This window comes from Hyperolius riggenbachi, chromosome 1 (genome assembly GCF_040937935.1).
Source record: "Hyperolius riggenbachi isolate aHypRig1 chromosome 1, aHypRig1.pri, whole genome shotgun sequence".
In the NCBI taxonomy this organism is placed as follows: Eukaryota; Metazoa; Chordata; class Amphibia; order Anura; family Hyperoliidae; genus Hyperolius; species Hyperolius riggenbachi.
This window is the reverse complement of record NC_090646.1, coordinates 111,847,177-111,870,739: the sequence shown is the minus strand read 5'-3', so window position 1 is coordinate 111,870,739 and position 23,563 is coordinate 111,847,177. Positions and strand designations below refer to the sequence as shown.

General features: G+C 48.1%; 1 protein-coding gene across 1 annotated transcript in view; it reads left to right on the top strand.

Annotated features, from left to right (window-relative positions):
• The first annotated feature begins 657 nt into the window (after positions 1-657).
• Positions 658-23,563, top strand: part of LOC137564430 (small integral membrane protein 24-like) — an 89,614-nt gene continuing 66,708 nt past the window's right edge. Inside the window, exon 1 of the mRNA XM_068278307.1 lies at positions 658-890. The gene's annotated coding sequence lies outside the window, so the exon portion shown is untranslated. The remainder of the gene's footprint in view (positions 891-23,563) is intronic.

Below are 23,563 nucleotides of genomic sequence, written 5' to 3'. Positions count from 1 at the left end.
TCTCCTGATGTCCTCGTTCCAGCACTGTCCCCCGTTCAAATTTGCCACCTCTGGGAGCCCTTGGAAAGGCTTTGGAAGCACTTGTATCCTTGAGTGCTCCCAAAGACGGGTGACTCTGTACTGTATATGTGTCCTCTCTGATTCCCTGATAGTGTCCTATGCAAATACCAAATGTCCGATGATCTGTAATGCCCATGACTGCATAGTGGCAGGCTGAACTTCAAAAATTGCACCATCAGAATACTAGAGAGGACCCAAGTTTTGGCAATATAATGCTGGCAATACATGGTTCGTTTTTGAGGTGATTAGATGGTTCGATAGATAATTTCCTCCATGTCCAATCTCCCTTTCGATCCTTTCACCGCTCGATTTCTGATGGAAGTGAATGGAAAAAGATAAGAAAAACGAGTGGAAGATAAGAAAATCGACTGCAGAATCAAGCGGCAAAAACGACCAAGAGGAAAAACGAACCGTGTATTCCCAGCATACGGTCAGTGTACTGTATATGTTCTTTAAACTGGATGAGCAATATATGCATAATGTTGTTTCTGTCTCGACTGTGCATTTTGATTAGGGGGCGGGTTACCTTGGTAGGTCATGTGGATTACACTATATATATGTTTTGTGCACAGCACTGTACTGCTTGTATGTCTGCACTTTCTGATGAAGGGGACACTCCGTGGCCCAGAAACAATTGTCAATGATGTTGGGTTGACTTCATGCATTGAGGAATAAATACTTCTGCAATTAACTTATGGCATGCTAACCAACCTTAGACTTTACTTATTATACTGGGTGCCGATTTTCACCCTGGTTATGCACCCAACCACAGACAGCAAGATGCCACTTTCAGACCTTCTACCCTTTATACAAGCACTGCAGGGACAAAGGTAAGTGTATAAATATATCAACTAATTGAAAAAAAAAGTGGTGGGGAAACAATGATACACTAATACTCTTTAGCAATAGGTACTTGGGTTTTCAAAGTCCACTTTCATCCCCCTTTAAATATATTACAGTAAAGGGTACTAGGGACTTCTCACTAGTTCACAGGACTTCTCACAAACATCTTTACTTCTCTGAATAGCTCTTCACATCACATGCATAACTCTCTCTCACCCTTTAACACTTTAATCATTACTAAAGCTATAGGTTACTGTCTTTTCCCCATTTTGTTCTTTGGCTTCAGTAGTTTGAGGCATACATAACACAACAAGCAGGGAACCTGAACACATGATAGTTAGTTTGGATGGAAAAAGACATTTGTCCATGATGCGCAACCAAAAAATATGGTACAGCACTAGCCTGTACCCTTAAATATCCCAGCTTATCCAGAGGAAGGTGAAAAACCTTTACAAGTTGTGGATCAATTAGCCTTAAAGTGAACCTGAACTCTTGCACAGGCAGAAAGAAAACAGAGAAATGCACCCTGTATGTATTTAGATAGTTTAGCTTGTCTAATTCCCCCTCACCTGTGACTAATCACAACTGTAATTTGATCACTCAGCTGTGTCAGCTAACTGCCATGGCAGAGCAGCTACCTGGTAAACACAGGATGAGAGCAGCACAGTAAGCGCGTGGCACACTTCAAATGCAGGAAATTAGCAATTACATCACTTCTGCATCATAAGTATAAACTATAGTCACTGTGCTGCTCACCCCTCCATTCACGTAACTGCTGATCTGAAGTCTGTGCGCAAGTGACAGGAAGGCAAAGGCAGCCGAACAGCATGGGAGCCTCCTGCTGTGGGTGAGGCCCCAAGCGGTTGCTTGGCCAGCCTGGGCAAAGCAGCACCCCGGCTCTGTATTAAAGATCCAGAAAAAGAGAACAGATGGAAGCGAGCACCGAATGCCAAAATATGAAAAAATGGCGTGCAAGAGTCCTAACCCCAGTGCCTTCTGGGGAGCACCAACCAATGTACACGATAAGGATTGGCACTGCTAAATATAATTAAAGCTCTTTATTGCATCAAACAGGCAGCAGTGACAGGTCGCTGTTTTGGGATGAACCTTTTCTCAAAGAATGACTGATGTAGTTTGATGTAGCTTTATTTACATTTAGCGATGCAAGTCCTTATCATGCACATGAAAGATCCAGAAAGCATTAGTGTCAGTAGATCAGCACTACAGTCAAATAAGATTAATAAGATTCCTAAAAGAAAGACAATATTGGCAGAAACAGGTCATCTCGAGACTGGGTGCCCCATAGCAGCAATGTTATGCTGCGTGGGGCACGTAGCAGTAATTCGGGACTCTGGCAGTTGCCAGACCCCAAATGAGACCTCCCTCCGAGTTGCGGCAACTCAGAGGAGGAATAGTATTTAACGCCGCCGGGGAGTTTTGCGACAGCAGGGAGAGCCGTCATTCGGCTTGCCCCGCACTGATCTGCCCGGCGCCCAAACAATACGTACTCAATAGTAGCACCTCTCATATTTTGCTCACTTCAGGTTTACTTTTACAAAGAACCTGTCCCGAGCCCTGACTTCATTAGTGACACAGAGTATGAGCAGGTATTGCTAGTAGCCTGGAGGCATCCTAATCATTAATCATAACATTGCTCCTATTTGTTAGAGGAATGGCAGAAGGATGTCACAGTGTGCCTGTTGAATCAATTATCACATGTGCTCTGGCACGGGGTTATCTAATTATGTCAAAATAAATTGAATAAACATTCAAGAAGATATACTTTGGGATTCTCAGTCAAAATGTACCGGTACTTGAAAATAATTTTTTTTTTTAATAGTATAAAGAAGAGTTGGACTTTTATTATTATCTGTGTGTCTGCTTGGAATATTTCCTTTTAATTCCAGCAACTATAAGGGCTGGTGCACACCAAGAGCGGTTCTGAGATTGACTAATGTTCGATTGACTAATGTTAGTCAATGGGCTGGTGCACACCAGAGCAGCTCGTTTTTCCCCCAAACGCAAACTCGGGTCCTGCAGTATTTTTTAGATTTCTGAGGCATTTCTGCTTCAATGTAAAGTATAGGAGAGTGGAAAACTGCTCTGAAAAACGCTACATCAGAGCAGTTTTCCAAGCATTTTTGTTACAGAAGCTGTTCAGTTACAGCTTTACTGTAAAAATATATGACATCTGCTACACAAAAACGTTCCAAAAAACGCTAGGCATGCAGTGGCGTAACAATAGGCCCTGCAGCCCATGCTACCGCGGGGCCGTTTGGTGGGGGCTGGAGGGGTGGCAGCATGAGGGGAAAGCCTTGGCCACAGTCGGCGGGGAGAGGGGAAGTTCCTCCCCCTCTCCCTCACCTCGGGGCTCTCCCCTCTGCGCTCCCCTCCAGCTAGATATAGTGTGGGCAGTGGGCAGCGGGCAGCGGCGGGCAGATACATACCTTCTTTCATGCGATCCACCGCAGACTCCTCGCTCTAGCGGCTGACGTCACTTCCGGAAGTGACGTCAGCCGCTAGAGCGAGGAGTCTGCGATGGAACGCACGGAAGAAGGTATGTATCTGCCCGCCGCTGCCCGCTGCTTACACTATATCTAGCTGGAGGGGAGCGCAGAGGGGAGAGCCCCGAGAAGAGGGAGAGAGGGGGGAACTTTCCCTCTCCCCGCCGACTGTGGCTAAGGCTTTCCCTTCATGCTGCCACCCCTCCAGCCCCCACGAAACTGCCACGAACGTGCCCCCAGGGGGGCCGCTCTGAAACTCTGCAGGGGGGCCCGGTGGGGCCTAGTTACGCCCCTGTAGGCATGTTTAGAAAATCTCTCTAAACATGCATAGAATCGCCTAAAGGTACGTACACACATCTGATATTTGTGAACGACTTGTCGTTCAAACTGGTTGTTTAAATGACAGTTTGGAGTGTGTACGAACGATCGTTAGACTGATAGCAGCAGTTTTGACCAATCCTCTTGGCGGATCCGTGGACTAACTGTCGTTCAAACAACAGTTAGGTCCGTAAATGTGTACAAACTACTTGTTGCTTGAAAGTCTATTAGTTTGACACTAAAGGCACGTACACACGCCATACCGCCGCAAATGATGGGTCTGTCAGACCCTCCCACTGGGCGGACGTTCAGCCGACAGTAGCACGTGTTTACGCACACACGTTAGCTGTAATTAAATTAGCTGTAATTAGCATTTCAAACATTTTGTCATCTGTGTGTACAAGGAGTCTGAACGACTTTTTGTTTGAATGACAAGTTGTTCAAACATCCGGTTTGAACGACAATCTGGCATAAAATTAGATGTGTGTATGCACCGTTTAAAGGGAAAAAAATCTTTCCAGACTTCAGGTGGCAATCAGATAAAATTCCTGGATAAAAATTGCTGAGATGTACGTAGTAATTAGAGATGGCCCGAATGGTTCACCGGCGAACGGGAACCGGCGAGCTTCCGTGGTTCGCGATCGCGGAGAACCGCAAACTTTTTCGGAAGTTTGGTCCGCCCCTATACTACATCATTAGGGTCAACTTTGACCCTCTACATCACAGTCAGCAGGCACATTGTAGCCAATCAGGCTACACTCCCTCCTGGAGCCCCCCCCCCCCCCCCTTATAAAAGGCAGGCAGCGTCAGGCATTACACTCACTTGTGTGCCTGCAGTAATTAGAGAAGGGAGAGCTGCTGCTGCAGAAAGAAGAAAGGGAAAGCTTAGTTAGGCTCTTGTAGGCTTGTTAGCTTGCTCCTTGCTGATTCTTATTGCTAAAAAAGAACCCCTCAACAGCTCTTTTGAGAGCTAATCTTGTACTTGTGATCTATTTTTGGTTTTTTTTTTGTGTGTCCCACTCGCATTATATACAACCCTGTCAGTCGCAGCTGGCCTTTGGCCCTTTGGTGGTAATTCCTACTGTACCACTGCCAGGTCCAGCACATTCAGTGACTACCTGTGTGTGCAATAGGCAGCTACACATTTGTAATCCCAATCACTGCACCTGTTCACTGTTCAGTGCACCTACCTACCTACTTACGTGAGCGCACGCATAGTTAATACCACCAGTCATTGCACCTGTTAACGATACCTGTGTGTGTGTATTTGTGTGTGTGTGTGACAGCTGCACATTTGTAATCCCAATCACTGCACCTGTTCACTGTCCAGTGCACCTACCTACCTACGTGAGTGCACGCATTGTTAGTACCACCAGTCATTGCACCTGTTCACGGTACCTGTGTGTGTGTGTGTGACAGCTGCACAATTGTAATACCAATCACTGCAGTACAAACCTGTAACCTGTTCAGTACACCTACGTGACCGCAAGCAGTGTAATATACCACCAGTCACTGCACCTGTTCACGGTACCTGTGTGTGACAGCTGCGCATTTGTAATACCAATCACTGCAGTGCATACCTGTAACCTGTTCAGTGCACCTACGTGACCGCAAGCAGTGTAATATACTGTTAGGCGACACTATGGACATAACGTGTGAGGAGGAGGAGGATGAAGTACCTGCTGTTGGTGCAGTATTGGAGGTGTTTGATACAAGCAAAGCTGGGGAGGATGATTATGATGATACGGATGCCACGTGGGTTCCCAATAGAGGAGATAACCAGGGGGACAGTTCAGAGGGGGAGTCAGAGAGGAGTAGGAGGAGACGAGTTGCTGAAAGAAGCAGGGGGAGCTCGTCGTCAGAAACAGCTGGTGGCAGTGTCCAGCGCCATGTATCGCCACCTATGGACAGCCAGCCAACATGCGGTTCAACGTCAGCTGCTGACGCCACCATAGTGCCCACACCCCAGGGTGGCTCAGCGGTGTGAACATTTTTTAGTGTGTATGCCAAAGATCAGACCAATGCATCTGTACTGCCACCAAAAATTGAGCCGTGGAAAGACCAACTTGTGCCACCTCCACGGCTTGAAGGCAGGCCTGCTGCCACCTCCTCTCCTTCTCCCCCTACTCCTCCTGCTACATCCTCTTCGCTGTCATCCTCCTCCTCCTTGGCTGAGTGGCAGCGCAACTCTACTGGTGCTGCGATCTCGTCTCCAGCTACACAGCCCCAGCTCCCCATGGCCTATGCTGCATGACAGGTACGACGGTGGATCAGTGGTTGACCCCGCACCAACTGGAGATCGGCAACGTGGTGTGTGACAACGGCAGCAATCTCATTTTGGCTTTGAATTTGGAAAAGTTGACACATGTACCCTGCATGGCACATGCTCAATCTCGTAATCCAGAGATTTGTGTGTAAGTACCCAGGTTTACAGGATGTCCTGAAGCAGGCCAGGAAGTTGTGTGGGCATTTCAGGCAGTCTTTCACGGCCATGGCTCACTTGGCCGGTATTCAGCGGAGAAACAACTTGCCAGTGAGGTGCTTAATTTGCGATAGCCCGACTCGCTGTAATTCGACCCTCCTGATGTTCGACCGCCTGCCACAACAGGAGAAAGCCGTCACCCAGTATCTCTACAACTACAGTAGAATGACATGCTCTGGGGAGATGGGGATGTTCTGGCCGAAGAACTGGACACTCATGCGAAATGCCTGCAGGCTCATGTGCCCGTCTGAGGAGGTGACAAACATGGTGAGTCGCAGTGAAGGCGCCATCAGCGACTTGATCCCGTATGCATTCTTCCTGGAGCATGCCGTGCGTAGAGTGGTGGATCAAGCTGTGGATGAGTGTGAACAAGAACAGTTACAGGAGGAAGCATTGTGAGATCCATTCTCATCAGAACCAGATGTTTCCTCAACACCTGCGGCAGCACAGAGGGGGAGGAGGAGAAGAAAGAGTCATGTGGGGAAGAGGAGTCAGATGATGAGGAAAGTGTTTTTTTTTTGAGGAGGAGAAGGCAGCAGAAGAACAACCGCAGCAGGCGTCGCAGGGGGCTTGTACTGCTCAACGCTCCCTTGGTATTGTTTGTGGCTGGGGGAAGGAGGAGAACTTACCTGACATCACTGAGGTAAAGCAAGAGGAGTTGGATAGTACGTCTGGATCCAACTTTGTGCAGTTGGCATCTTTCATGCTATCCAGCCTGTTGAGGGACCCCCGTATAAAAAAACTCAAGGGGAATGAGCTGTACTGGGTGGCCACGCTATTAGACCCTTGGTATAGGCACAAAGTGGCAGACATGTTACCAACTCACCTGAAGGCAGAAAGGATGCTGCACATGCAGAACAAGCTAGCAAACTATGCTTTACAGTGCGTTTAAGAGTCATGTCACAGCACAACGGAATAAAGGTACCACTGCCAGTAAACCTTATCCCATGTCCACGCAGGTAAGGACAGGACGCTCTAGCGATGTCAGACATGCGGACATTCTTTAGTCCAACGCCTCGCCTTAGCGCTTCTGGATCCATCTTCCACCAACACCTCGACCGGCAGGTAGCCGACTACCTGGCCTGTATGTAGACACTGTGAGCAGCGATGAACCCCTGGACTACTGGGTGCGTAGGCTTGACCTGTGGCCAGAGCTGTCCCAATTTGCCATCCAACTTCTGTCTTGCCCTGCCGCAAGCGTCCTGTCAGAAAGACCCTTCAGCGCAGCTAGAGGCATTGTCACTGAGAAGAGAAGTTGCCTAGTCGCCTAGGTCACAAAAGTGTTCAGTACCTCACCTTTATCAAAATGAATGAGGCATGGATCCCGGAGGGTTACTGCCCGCCCAAAGACTAAGTCAGTCCCCACACACAGCATCTCTGACTGCACGCCGTGTGACTGGCTGCCTGCCCCAAGACTAAGTCGGTCTCCACACAGCATCTCGGCCTGCAGGCCGCTTGACTGCCACCACCAACAGGATCCACGAGAACTCCATGCGGATTTCTGAATTTTTAAGGCCGCTGCTAGCAGCGTCCGCTATATTAATTTTTCTGGTGCGTGTACATGCTTGCCTAATTTTTCTGGCTGCACTGCAGCTGCAACAACAAAATAAAAGGCATGTACATGTGTCAATTCCCCTTCGTGATCGTTACCTTGCCGCGGTGAAGGGGCTTGCGTATCACAATGAAGCTATGACCGACGGCTATATGAGTGTGTTGGGGTTGGGGGCACACCTGACCCAAGAAGATAGATAATAAGGTCGTTGCTTCATTGTGGACAGACCAAATTCGATCAGCTGGAGACTCAGTCACTGTTGTTCTGCCACTGAGCTACCTCAGCCCGACCATATGGGCTTTAAAACCGCTATCGCCTGCACTCTGGCCATAGTGCGCACCAGTCCAGCACAGCCATCACTACACAAACAGCTGTTTGCGGTGCGTTACACAGTGAGTTTGGTCTGTCAGTGTGAAGCAGTACACTAATTACACTCCCTGATTGATGTATACACATGCAAGATGTTTTAAAGCACTTTAGGCCTCCAATTTAGCAATAAAATGTGATTTCTGACATTAAAGAGATCCCGAGGTGGGTTTGAAGAATATTATCTGCATACAGAGGCTGGATCTGCCTATACAGCCCAGCCTCTGTTGCTATCCCAAACCCCCCTAAGGTCCCCCTGCACTCTGCAATCCCTCATAAATCACAGCCACGCTGCTGACAAACTGCTTGTCAGAGCTGGCTGTGTTTATCTCTATAGTGTCAGTCTGCTGCTCTCCCCGCCTCCTGCAGAACTCCAGTCCCCGCCTGCATCCCTTCCCTCCCTGCCGATTGGAGGGAAGGGACGGGGGCAGGGACCGGAGCTATGCAGGAGGCGGGGGAGCAGCTGAGACTGACACTACAGATGTAAACAAAGCCTCACAGCACGGCTGTGATTTATGAGGGATTGCAGAGTGCAGGGGGACCTTAGTGGGGTTTGGGATAGCAACAGAGGCTGGGCTGTATAGGCAGATCCAGCCTCTGTATGCAGATAACATTCTTTAAACACACCTCGGGTTCTTTTTAAAACACTGCTGTGCGTCAAATCCTGATTTTTCCCGGGGAGTTTTGGCGTGTATCTCATTCCGCCATGCCCCCCTCCAGGTGTTAGACCCCTTGAAACATCTTTTCCATCACTTTTGTGGCCAGCATAAATGTTTCTAGTTTTCAAAGTTCGCCTCCCCATTTAAGTCTATTGCGGTTCACGGACGTTCGCATGTTGGCGAACTTTTGCGGAAGTTCGCGTTTGCTGTTCGCGAACCGAAAATCGGAGGTTCAGGCCATCTCTAGTAGTAATTTAGCAATTATTGCCATGGATATACTTCAGTGCAAGGAGAGCATCCCAGCCCTCTTCTCTGGTTATAGCGCAAATATTCTACCTTTAATGCGGTTTATAGAAAATTGCATAATTTCATATTTAGTAGGTTTCGGGGGTTGGATATTATAATATCAGAGACTATAGCAGTAGAAAAAAACATTTTTGTACCTACAAACACTGCCATTCAAGCCATCTTGTGTTGCTCCAAACAAACATGAAACAATCATTTGTATTATTATTACCGTATTAGGAGCACTGCCAATATCTCTCTGTTCCCGGGGAAAATGTGTAAACCATTTTATGGCCAGCTACCCCCAGGTTCACACTATGTTTTTGTTAGTTAGTGGTTAGGGTCTCTACCATGAGGATCCCTCAACGCGGTGGAAAAGTCTAGTACAGAGCATTCTGTGCGCAAACTGTTTTGGGAGCCAACATCCTCCATTTTGTGGCATCTGTTTTAATTGCAAGTTGTGTAACCTGCCAATATTAGGTTCTGCACATCCATGCTGCTGGTTAATCAGATACAGCCTGTCTTGGGAGTGCTGCCACCTCCCCCTGCTGAATAGAAATGCAATTGAGACTGGACATTGTATTGCTAATTTCACTATGGCTTTCTGTGAGATCACACTATCTGACACTGTAGTTTGATGAGTTATTCGGCCAAGGGAATGTAAACAATTTAGTAAGTGTAAAGCTGGCCATACACTAGGCCAGTGATGGCTAACCTTTCAGAGGCCGAGTGCCCAAATTGCGACCTAACATCGACTTATTTATCTCTGAGTACCAATGGGGGGGTGTTGTTGTTCGCGGCGCGCCAAAAAATGGGCGTGGCCATGATATTGTATGGGCGGAGCTAACGTAATGATGTAACAGCGAGGCATAAGAAAGCAGTGTTTCCGCCATGATGTGGTGAAACGAGGATTCGCATCATGGGTGTGCAGAAACTATGATGCTATTTATACCTGCCGTAACCCCAAAGCAGCAAATATAGCCAACTATGACTATTAAGGGCTCATTCACACTATGTGCTGCGCTGTCAGTTTTGACGCAACGCACATAATGTAAGATTCATATGGTAACATGAAAGTCAATAGACTTCCATGTTACCATTCACACTACAGGTGTGCGTTCCCATGCGTTACGTTATAACGCATCTGGGAACATTTTAACGCACAACGCATATGTTTCCCCGATGGGTACAGCTGCCGACGTCCACGTTTAGTGCACCACAACGTGCATTCAGTGCGATCACTGTGCGTTGGCAGCGCATGCATGAAATCGCATTCGTGCATACGTTCTGTAGTGTGAATGAGCCCTTAATAATGCAGCAACAGTTACCCCAGACACCAGAAAATAAACGCAATGTGTGCAACATTTCAGCTGAAAACAAACGCAGTGGGCCACAATTCACCAGAAAACAAACGCAGCGGGCCACATTTCACCAGAAAACAAACACAGTGGGCAGCATTTCACCAGAAAACAAACGCAGCAGGCCACATTTCACCAGAAAACAAACGCAGTGGGCCACATTTCACCAGAAAACAAACGCAGCGGGCCGCATTTCACCAGAAAACAAACGCAGTGGGCCACATTTCACCTGCAAAACAAACACAGTGGGCAGCATTTCACAGGACATAAACACATGTGACAAAACATTTTAGCAGAAAACACAGTGGGCCGCATTTCACCTGCAAAAAAAAGTAATGTATGTACTCACCTGACAGAAGTCTTCTAACTCGGCTGGGCTCTGGCGCGCATCTCCCCCGGATCTTCTGCAGTGACAGTCTCCCGCGCTGCCGCTGACAGGCAGAGTACAGGGCTACGGGAAGATGGCGCCCGAAGCCCTGTACTGGAGACACAAATAGTCTCCAGTACAGGGCTGTCGATCAGGCGTCCGGGCGAGGTTGAAGAGGAGGGGCCTGCGGTCAGCCATCCCTGCAGTCCTCCTAGCTAACGTCCGCTCCCTCCCTAACAAGCTAGACGAACTGAGACTCCTCAGTGACAAGAGGGAACTCGGTAACAACACCCCAGTCTTTTGCTTTACCGAAACATGGCTTCATGACGACATCCCTGAGAGTGCCCTCCAGCTCCCAGGGTTCAGCCTTGTCCGAGCAGACCGTGACAGCACCCTCTCTGGGAAAAAGAAAGGGGGCGGCATCTGCTTCTACATCAGCTCCGCCTGGTGCTCCAACACTTCTGTACTGGCCAAAAAATGCACACCAGAACTTGAACTCCTCCTTATCAACTGCAGGCCAACCTACTCACCCAGGGAGTTCTCCTCCTACGTCCTCGTGGGTGTGTATATCCCTCCTGATGCAGAGGTAGATGCTGCCCTGCGGGATCTCAGTGACACCATCACGCAGTGGGAGACGGCCCTCCCGGACTCGCTGTTCATTATCTTGGGGGATTTCAACAAGGCCATCCTCCGAAATGAACTGCCCCGCTTCCATCAGCACATCACCTGCCCCACCAGGAGTGCCAACACCCTCGACCATTGCTACACGGCCCTGAAGGATGCATACAAAGCGACACCGTGGGCAGCAATAGGCTCATCTGACCACTGCATGATCCACCTGATACCTACTTACAAGAGGCGCCTGGAAACCTCAAAACCTGTCACCAAATCCTTCAAAGTGTGGTCAAGTGAGGCTAAACTACAACTCCAGGCCTGCTTTGACTGCACAGACTGGAAGGCTCTGGAATCGCCTAACCTGGACGAGTGGGCAGACAACGTATCCTCGTACATTAGCTTCTGCGTGAACTCCTGTATCCCAACAAAATCCTTCAAACTATATCCAAACGATAAACCGTGGTTCTCAAATAGCCTACGACAACTGCGACGCAACAAAGAAGCTGCGCACAAGTCCGGCAACCAGGAGGATTACAAGAGGGCAAGAAACGACCTAAACAGAGAACTGAGGTCCGCAAAGAGGTGCTACGCGGAAAAGCTGGAACAGAAGCTATCCTCAAACGACTCACGAGCTGTGTGGAAAGGGCTTAAGGCTGCCACCAACTACAAGCCTCCCCCTCAGCATGCTACACCCAGCACTGAGCTTGCCGAGAGTCTCAGTGACTTCTACTGCAGATTCGAGAACCAGCCAACACCTGCAGGACTCCTACAGCCGCCTGCACAACCTTCCGACGTTGACACCCTGGGCCCAAACTCACCCCCACCGTCAGTGAGGGAGGCGGATGTACTGAAACACTTGCTTAGGCTGAATGCTAGGAAAGCCTCTGGTCCGGACGGAGTGTCACCAGCCTGCCTGAAAACTTGCGCTCATCAGCTTGCTCCCACCCTTTCTTCCATCTTCACGAGGTCCCTCCAGGGTGGCAAAGTACCCGTGTGCTTCAAGAGGTCCGCCATTATCCCTGTCCCCAAAAAGCAGGGAATCCTCGACCTCAACAACTTCAGGCCCGTGGCACTTACATCCGTGATCATGAAAGCTTTGGAAAGCATGGTGCTCCCTCTCCTTAAGCACTCCACAGAGGGACTGCTAGATCCACACCAGTTCGCGTATAGAGCAAACCGGTCCACTGATGATGCCATTAACATCTGCTTGGAGCTCGTCTATGATCACCTAGATAGACCAGACTCCTACGCCAGGATCCTCCTACTGGACTTCAGCTCAGCATTCAACACCATCAGCCCCAAAATATTGCAAGACAATCTCGCTGCGCTAGGAGTCCACCCCACCCTACGCCTGTGGATCACAGACTTCCTCACCAACAGGTCCCAGGTCGTTAGGCTAGGCACTATCTCCTCACAACCTAGGATCACCAACACAGGAGCCCCACAAGGCTGTGTCCTGTCGCCGTTTCTGTTCTCTCTGTACACGAACAACTGCAAATCCACGACGGACTCTGTAAAAGTAATCAAATTCGCTGACGACACGACCATTGTCGGTCTCATCACCAATAACGATGAGAAGGAGTACCGCCACCAGGTCGAAAGTGTCTGTCACTGGTGCAGAGAGAATGGATTGGTCCTAAACACAGCAAAAACTGTAGAGATGGTAGTCGACTTCAGGAGGCGCGCCTCCACCCCACCCCCAATCCGCATAGATGACAAGGAAGTAGAAAGAGTCCCCAGTGTCCGTCTTCTGGGCACAACCATCTCTAATGACCTGAGGTGGAAGGCCAACACTGCTTCCACACAGAGGAAAGCCCAACAGAGACTTTTCTTTCTCCGCCAACTAAAAAAGTTTGGTATGGCCCAAAAACTTCTGACAAACTTCTACTCCGCTACAATCGAATCCGTCCTATGCTCTTCCATCCTGGTTTGGTACGCCAGCTCCTCTGTCAGTGACAGGCTCAAACTGCAGAGGGTCATCAGATCAGCGGAGAGGATCATTGGGAGATCCCTTCCCACTCTGGACCTCCTTTACCATTCCAGGCTGTACTCCAGAGCATTAAAGATCACCAACGACTCCTCACACCCAGGCCATCGCTTCTTTAGTCAGCTACCCTCGGGCCGGAGGCTCCGGTTCCGGTCCATCTTCACCAAGACCTCAAGACATAAAAACAGCTTTTTTCCCTCGGCTGTCAACCTTCTGAACTCTATCCACAAAATTGCCATTCCCATCCCACAATACCGTGCCCGCACTGAGGCACTCTGCACATAGATGGCGCTCTAGCTTAAGCGGACTCTTTGGTTGTTTTTGTGTTTGTAACTTATGCCACTTTGTCTCTCTGCACCTGGTATTATGTTCTGTTCTGTATCTATATCCTGTATCAGTACCCTGTACGTGCCAAGCCCAATTCCGGGCACGACCCAGTCGTGCTTGGCGATAATAAAGATTCTGATTTCTGATTTCTGATTCTGATCTTGCCGTAGCCCTGGTCTGCCTCCCGGTAGACTGCTGGGCTGTGGGCTATGAACTGGCGCGGTGGCGTCTAGTAGACGCTGCGGCCAGTTCATAAGCAGCGGTGGCGTGCCAGCAAATTAGGCTACACGTGCCGGGCTCGGCACGCGCGCCATAGGTTCGCAACCGCTGCACTAGGCCGATTCGATCGACAGCAGATTCGATCACTGGGATCGAATCTGCTGTCACATCATTCACGCTACTGTTCTATCTGCTATTTGGACAGCATTTTATGCTGTTTGTTTGGAATCACTTCAGACCAGACTATCAATGTGCTACACCCCCTATAAATGTAAATATATCCTGCTTGGCACCAACACCTTGATTAAAACTTAAATGATTCACTCTCTTCTGAAAATAGGACCTAGGACTTAACTCAAGTGTGCAGGCACACCCTTGTCCCCTAAGGGTGATTTCCAGTCTAACAGGAAGTACAACAGTATATCTTAAATCCATTTAGTGTATTTACATATCCAGATTAACATATTACCATATATCAGGTATAGTGACTCCTGCATGATCGTGTCATGTTTTGTTTGGCCAGGAATCTCATTACACAGGGCTTCCTATAACACAGAAGCACAGCTGAAATGTCTTATGTATGTAGTTCTTCATTACCAGCCGATATCTGACTCTGGGCTGGTGTTTTGGAAATGCCAAAAAGGCCAAGGCCTTGGGCGGCTTGATGTGGAAATGGGGCTGTTGCATATGTAAGGACCTGATGGTTGGTATGAAGGACAATATGGTGGAAGATGCATTATTATAGACATGTAATAGCTCCACATGACACATGGGTCACACATAACGCCTTTTGTGTGGTTGCATTGGCGTTTTATCAGCAAATACGGTAGAATGTGTGCTTTAGGATGTACATCTCTTAAGAGATAGGGTTTAGGGAAGGTTGCTTTTTTATGCAAACTTTTTTTGAAACTACACTAATAGGTGCTTGTATTAAGTCATGTAAATGCACTTTATGGACAGTAAAGTGTAAAATAAAACCGATCCTCTGAGGAACCTAAGTGCAGTAACCCAGAAACTAGTCTGCAGCTGTAATTGTCCTGGTGGTTGATGATGAAATATAATTACGTGACGTGGATGAGGGCTCTTCACTTAGTATTTTATAGTATTACATCTTGTGAAAAGTTAGTATGTGGTATGGAGCGATGCTGGCATATAACCCGAATTGAGAAGGGACATAGATTAGATGTGGTTCTGTCCTGTCCCTGGTGCCAACAGCAGATGAACCTATTCCCTTTCCCACACCCTGACTGCTATCTTTGTAACTCCACTCTCTAGTAAGTACGTGGAAGTGGGAGAACACATGGAAATGTTTTGGATTGTTTTGTAATCTTTGTTGTACTTTGCACAGTACTGTCATTGTATCACTATTTCTTTACACCAATCACGCCATTAAAGAAGATGTGTGAAGACAAAACTATGACTGCAAATGTGTTTAGATGCTGCCAGTGGCGTAGCTAAGGAGCTATGGGCCTTGGTGCGAGTTTTACATGGGCCCCCGCCAAGCACTCGGTACATAACAATTGATACGGCGCACCAAAAGCTGCCAATGGCAAATACAGTGTCAGAGCGCCTGAGTTTGGCGTGGCTATAGCAGTAATTCTATAGTCCGCAGCCCGCGCACGGGTAATTTGGGTTTGCCAGATCCCGAATTGCTTCTCCCTCTGAGTTGCTATGACTCAGAGGGGGAATAGTCATTCGACTCACTCTGCGCCAAGCTGACCGGCGCTGAAATAACAGACACGGAAACAAGAGGTGGAGATATACAGAAGGTTTATGACCAGGGTTGCTGCATCTGTGAGCTTTATTCAGAGAGGAGCACAGCTTGTCCAGAGGCTGAAAGTAGAATCGTCTAGGGTACATTTTATGCTAGTATGAAAAACTGTGTTTTAAGGATACGCTTGAAAGTTGAGTGGTTTGGGGAGAGATGGATGTCTTTTGGAAGTGAAAAAAAGAGTTGGAATCTTCATAGAGTACCACAGAGCTGCTGGAGCATGACTCTATGCTACTGTGTGAGCCCTGTGCAGTCTGGCCACCCTTGTACATGGAGGGGAAGCACAAGTGGGTCCTGGCTAGTAACGGAGGGGTCGATGAGGATCGAGGAAGGCGCATTCAGAGGCTCACCTCTACAGTGGTAAGTATCTAACTTTTTTTTTCTTGGTTCACATTTGCTTTAATAACATAGGGAACTTACTCTATTAACTAGTTTAGCCTTTTGGATGTAGTTGCTATGTCCAAAAAACTGCTGCCACGCGCTCCTGTGGCCAATCGCACGCCCGGCCGCGTGCTCCCGTGCCGCCGCCCATTAGCCCGGAGATCAATGAATGGGAACTCAGTTGTGAGAAGCCGCAATATTTCTGAAGTACAAAAAAAAAATGTCACGTCCTCCCTTCACTTCTTGTAAGCGTGATTGCTCGCTTACAGGATGAAAAAAAAATGCCTGAGGCCATCTTGTGGCCAAATAGTAAAACTACATCTACATACAACTTTTTAATAAAGAGACATACAATTACATTTATATATTAACTGTTCACCTCCCACACTCTTCCAAAAATACCCAAATACCTAAGGGTCTGAATATTTTTTTTTTTAATATGCATGTCAAGAAGGTATATTACTATTATTTTTTAAATTATAAGCTTGTAAATAGTGATGGGCGCAAAACTGAAAAAATGTACCTTTATTTCCAAATAAAATATTGGCACCATAAATTGTGATAGGGACATAATTTAAATGGTGTAATAACTGGGATAAATGGGCAAATAAAATACGTGGGTTTTAATTATGGTAGCATGTATTATTTTAAAACTATAATGGCTGAAAACTTAATATTGCTGATAAAACATATTTAGAAAAAAATTATTCTTAGCAAAATGTACCACCCAAAAAAGCCTAATTGGTGGTGGAAGAAAACAAGATATAGATCAATTCATTGTGATATGTAGTGATAAAGTTATTAGTGAATGAATGGGAGGTGAAAATTGCTTGTAAACATAAGGTGAAAAAACACTGAAGGCTGAAGTGCCATCTGACGTCTCTAGGTGTTCTGTGCTTCCGCATCCACAAGCTACGGACTTCTAAAACAGTGGAAATCTACTTCCATCTGTCCCCAGGCGTGTATATTTCCCTGTATTCCTGTGCCACAGTCGTCTAAAGGCATTTAGTACAAAGTTTTAAGTCAGTGAAAATGTTCTACTTGGCTTGAGATATGCAAATCATTTTAAGATGGTGCTGAATTATGCAAATGTTATTGCAAATCTATACAGCTTTAAAATGGACCAATCAAATGCTTTCACTGCAAGATCTGCTTAGTCCATGTACAATAGATTTTCATAATAATTAGCATAATTCTCAATCATCTCAAATGTATTAGCACCTCAATGACATCCGTACTGACTAATGTGGACATTTGTATTGTACATGTAAATTTCGGCAAGACATAGTTACAGACATTTAATAAACACAACTTAAACATAGTTGCTACTGACATGTAGCTTTTTTTTTTCCAAGAAAACCACTGGCAGGCTAAGGATTAATAACAAAAATTACATTTCTTTATGATAAAATAAAAATATAGTAACAGAAATGCATTTCCCAGTACAAGCAGAGCTGGAGTTTCCATAAGGCATTGTAGGCACATGCCTACAGGCGCCTTATGTGGGAGAGGCGTCCCCTCCTCCTCAGATCACGGACTTCGGGAGCTTATAGTTTAATCCCTGCCTTATATCACTAACCTCTCGCACTTAAACCCTAATCCTTGTTTCATGTCAATAAGGATGATATGAGACAATGATTAGAGTGTAAGATTCTAAGGACATAAGGCAGGGATTAGAGTTCACAATATTTTTACTTGAGGTGTGTGAGGAAACGCGGAAAAGCCGCCGTCTCTCGAGGTGAGGCGGCTGTTTCCGCGTCCAGCATGGCGTCACAACGCGGAAAAAATGCCGCATGCCGCATGGGCAGTGCGGCGGAATCCGCATTGGTAACGGCGGAATCCACATCAGAGGCGACCCCCGCATTAGATACATTGCAAAACAGTACTGGTGTGGCTGGGACTGATAGTCCACCAAGATTCAGACTTACACGCGCGCGAGCACTGAGGCAGAATTTAAATAGCAGTTAGAAGGGTGTCGGCTGACCAGCTGGGTCAGCTGACAAATTCCACTGCTCCCATTGGACCAGCAATTAGGGAGGTCCTGGAAAGGTCCTAGAGTATATATACTGCTGGTTGTTCACTTGCTCCTTGTCTGGCGTTGCGTTCACATATGTGGGAGCACCCAGATCCGTAGTTAGATCCGTTAGTGTGCCGGGACCAGCTGGAGCTGTAATCCTACACTAAGCTAGATTCTGTTGATAGCTAAAGTACTAGTTTGATTGTGATTATCTGTTATGACTTTTGCCTGCCTTGACTATCCTCCTGAACTCTGATCTTGCACCTCGATATTTCTGATACTCTGTTGCCGAACCCCGGCTCGTACTTTGACTCTGCTTCTGCCTCCTGATTTTGTACCCCGATATTTCTGATACCCCGTTGCTGAACCCTGCCTGTACTCTGACTCTGCCTTTGCCTCCTGATCCTGTACTTTATCTGTCCGTGTGTGTACGACCTGGCTTGTCCGACCTCGAGAACCGACCTTACCGTTAGAGGCGGTTCCTCGCTCTGTTAGCGATCCTTCCTCTTGAGGGTCACTTTCAGATATCCCTTCCTACTGTCAGTCTGACTCCTCCCGTCTTGGAGAGCTCAGGTCTGCGGAAGGAATCTGTGCAGTACTCCTTACTGCATTGAGGCCTTGTCCTCTTAGTGTTACAGTTACACCAAACACTACACTTTATTCAGGTGATCAGAGGTTAGTTTGTATATCGGATTATCGGTGAGACTGCAGTTCACTTATAATCTGGTATATATCTGTATTTCCGGTGATACTGCAGATCACCGGTAATCAGATACTCTCTGCGCCCACCGATCGTTACAGAACGCCAGACCAAAAAACAAAATGGACGCAAACACTGGTCGTCTGGGTATGCTTGCCACTTCGGTGGATAACCTCCATCAAGCACTGGGCCAGCACAAAGCTTTGATTGATGCCCTTTCAGGCTCTGTGCAAACCCTCCAGACGTCAGTTGATTCAGTGCGATCCCCTCCTAGTGATGACATACGTATGCCTGTACCTGATAAATTTTCCGGCCACAAGTCTGACTTCCGGAATTTCAAGAGTAGAGTGTTGTCATACTTCGAGTTAAGACCCCGTTCCTCGGGGACTGAGACCCAACGGGTCATTTTCATTAAAACACTGTTAACTGGTGATTCCCAGTCCTGGGCATACAACCTGTCCCCCACTAATTTAGCTCTGACCTCAGTCGAGGAATTTTTTAAGGCTATGGCCGTAATATACGACGACCCTGACCTTGCGGCAACTTCAGAGCGGAAGCTCAAACTTTTGCGGCAAGGCAGAGGGTCGGTCGAGGATTACGCAGCAGAATTTCGTAGGTGGTCTGTTACCGCCAGATTCGACAATTTTGCTCTGATGGATTATTTTCTATCTGGGTTGTCGGAGGAGGTCTCTGATTTGATGCTAACCTTACCCGAGCCCGCAACAGTCGATGAGGCCATATCATCGGCCATCAGAGTCGATCGTCGACTACGCCATCAGAGGCAGACTAGGGGCAGTCACCGGGTCAGGGTGACTTCGTATGTGGCACCTTCTGGTACACCCGCAGTAACGGCATCTCCACCGGTGTCACCCTCTCCAGCCTCACCACCACCCGAACCCATGCAAATTGGTCGATCAAGATTGACCCAGGTGGAACGTAGGCGGAGAATAACAGAACAACTGTGCCTGTATTGTGCAGAAGCAGGGCACAGGGTGCGAAACTGCCCTAACAAGTCGGGAAACGGGTCTGCCTAGGAGTAGTGGGGGGTGACACCCTAGGCACTTCATTCTCACCCCAAAAAGAGAAGAAGTTACTTCTCCCCTGTACTATTACGTGGAATGATAAGTCTGTGGACACTGAAGCTTTTATTGACTCTGGCTCAGCGGCCAATTTTATGAACCTTGAATTTGCTCGGGAGTTGGGTATTCCTCTCACTCCAGTAAGTCCCCCCATTCAGGTCACGGCAGTAGACGATTCCCCGCTGCAACGGGATCGTCCTCTGTCTCAGACTCCGCAGGTGAGGGTTACGATAGGGGTATTGCATGGGGAACAGCTACAGTTTTTCGTTTTGAACATGTCAACCTCCACTATTATCTTAGGCATGCCTTGGTTACAGGCCCACTCTCCACAAATCGACTGGGCCACGGGTCAGGTAACCAGATGGTCTGATCGTTGTCACCAACAGTGTCTAGGAAAGGTGACATTGGGTCAGACCAAGGTGTACGTGGAGGGTGTTCCCGAGGTGTATTCCGATTTTTCTGATGTCTTTTGTCCCAAGTCTGCTGATCAATTACCTCCTCATCGCCCGTTCGATTGCCCCATTGATCTCCGTGCTGGTTGTATGCCCCCTAGGGGTCACCTGTATAACTTGTCCGGTCCCGAGAAGTTGGCCATGCAGGATTACATTCGTGACAACCTGGCCAAGGGGTTTATTCGGCCCTCTCGGTCACCTGCTGGGGCCGGTTTCTTTTTTGTTAAGAAAAAAGACGGGGGTCTTCGACCTTGTATCGACTACCGAGGTCTCAATAAAATCACGGTGAAAAATCGCTATCCGTTACCATTGATAGACGACTTATTCACGCAGGTCACTACTGCAAAGATCTTTTCTAAGTTAGATCTGAGGGGGGCATACAACCTAATCCGCATTAGAAGGGGCGATGAATGGAAGACGGCCTTTAACACACCCGACGGGCATTACGAATACTTGGTGATGCCCTTCGGGTTGTGCAATGCGCCCGCCGTCTTCCAGGAACTAATCAATGAGGTATTCCGGGAGGTATTGGGTAAATTCGTACTGGTATATCTCGATGATATATTAATTTATTCCAATAACCTCCCCGAACACGGTCCATGTGAAATTTGTCCTAAACAAATTAAGACAGAATAGACTCTATGCCAAGTTAGAAAAGTGTATTTTTGAGGTGACATCCGTCACGTTTCTGGGGTATGTGATTTCTACCTCAGGTCTGTCAATGGACCCTGCTAAAGTCACAGCTGTCCTAGAATGGCCGCAACCTGTGGGTCTGAAAGCCCTCCAGAGATTCCTGGGTTTTGCAAATTATTATAGGAGGTTTATAAAAGGGTACTCCACAATCATTGCACCCCTTACCAGTCTTACAAAAAAGGGGGCAGATACTACCCACTGGTCTCCGGAGGCTCAGAATGCATTTTCTAGTCTGAAAAAATTGTTTTGTTCCGCACCAATCCTGAGACATGTCGACACCGCTTATCCGTTCATTGTTGAGGTCGATGCCTCGGAGGTCGGGGTAGGGGCTGTGCTGTCTCAGCGATCAGGGTTACAGGGAAGACTACATCCCTGTGCGTACTTTTCCCGTAGGTTCTCTCCGGCGGAGAGAAACTACGATATAGGCAACAGAGAGCTCCTGGCCATTAAATTGGCATTTGAGGAGTGGCGCCACTGGTTGGAGGGGGCAGAGCACATGATCACTGTTTACACCGACCACAAGAACTTGGAGTACATCGAGGGGGCTAAGAGGCTTAGTCCCCGTCAGGCCCGGTGGTCCTTGTTTTTTACGAGATTCAGGTTTATAATCACATACACTCCAGGTAGCAAAAACATCAAGGCAGATGCCCTCTCCAGGTGTTTCGAACCTGAGACAGCACAGCCCCCCACTCCTGAATCCATCATTCCGCAGAAACTGGTGTTAGCCGCCACGGAGTCTTGGGAAGAGTGGACAGAGATCTTGGGTCCCTTTCAGCAGGAGGTTCCTGAAGGGAAACCCGAAGGGGTCTTGTTCATACCACTACCATTCCGGTTACAGGTTCTGCAACTCTTTCACGCCCATAAGAATGCTGGTCATCCTGGAGCTGCCAGAACGCAGGATCTGATTGCCAGGTGTGCTTGGTGGCCTTCCTTGGCAACAGATTGCAAGGAGTATGTTAGGGAGTGTGCGGTGTGCGCCCAGAGTAAGCCCTCCCAGCTGGCACCTGTAGGAAGGTTGCAGCCTTTGCCCACCCCGAGTGAGCCATGGACCCACTTGTCCATGGATTTTGTGGGGGAATTGCCCAGGTCTGAAGGCATGTCGGTCATTTGGGTGGTAGTCGATCGGTTTAGCAAAATGGCCCATTTTGTGCCCCTGAAAGGACTCCCCTCGGCTCAAGAACTGGCTGAATTGTTTATCATTCACATCTTCCGGCTGCATGGCATTCCGGAAGACATCGTGTCTGATAGGGGAGTCCAGTTTGTGTCTGGATTCTGGAGGGCATTTTGCCACCAAATGGGCATGAAATTGTCTTTCTCGTCAGGCTACCACCCACAGACCAATGGGCAGACAGAACGCATTAACCAATCCCTGGAGCAATTCCTGAGATGCTACGTTGCTGAGGCGCAGAGTGACTGGGTGAAATTTTTGCCCTTCGCGGAATTCGCTCAAAATAATTTAAAGAATTCCTCGTCTGGGTTTTCCCCATTTCAGATTGTAACAGGGAGGTCACCCAAATTTTCCCCTTTTCCAGTTGTCTCGTCTCCATTTCCAGCACTGGAAGATTGGCAGAGATCACTCAGGGACAATTGGGGAATTGTTAAGGGGAATTTACAGAAGGCGTTCCAGAGTCAGAAGGGTCAAGCAGATAAGAGACGGTCCGTGGAATGGAAGTTTCGGCCAGGGGATCTAGTCTGGGTGTCCACGCGTCACTTGACCCTGAAGCAGCCATCTGCCAAACTGGGTCCCAGGTTTGTGGGCCCATTTTCCGTGACCAAGAAGATTAATAATGTTACTTATTCCATTGACCTTCCCACCAGCATGCGGGGGGTGAGGTCTTTCCACGTATCCCTTCTTAAACCAGCAGTCCAGGTGGGTCCCACTCCTCCTCCTCCCGTGTTGGTGGATGCCCAACCCGAGTACGAAGTGGAGAAGATCATAGATTCACGTACTGTACAGAACTCGGTACAGTACCTCGTACATTGGAAGGGGTACGGGATTGAGGAGAGGCAATGGGTACCTAGGAACCGCATGCATGCGGACGAGTTAGTGAAGGAATTTCATGCTGTACATCCCGAGAAACCTGGTGGGAGTTGTCCGGAGTCCACTCCTCGGGAGGGGGGTACTGTGAGGAAACGCAGAAAAGCCGCCGTCTCTCGAGGTGAGGCGGCTGTTTCCGCGTCCAGCATGGCGTCACAACGCGGAAAAAACGCCGCATGCCGCATGGGCAGTGCGGCGGAATCCGCATTGGTAACGGCGGAATCCACATCAGAGGCGACCCCCGCATTAGATACATTGCAAAACAGTACTGGTGTGGCTGGGACTGATAGTCCACCAAGATTCAGACTTACACGCGCGCGAGCACTGAGGCAGAATTTAAATAGCAGTTAGAAGGGTGTCGGCTGACCAGCTGGGTCAGCTGACAAATTCCACTGCTCCCATTGGACCAGCAATTAGGGAGGTCCTGGAAAGGTCCTAGAGTATATATACTGCTGGTTGTTCACTTGCTCCTTGTCTGGCGTTGCGTTCA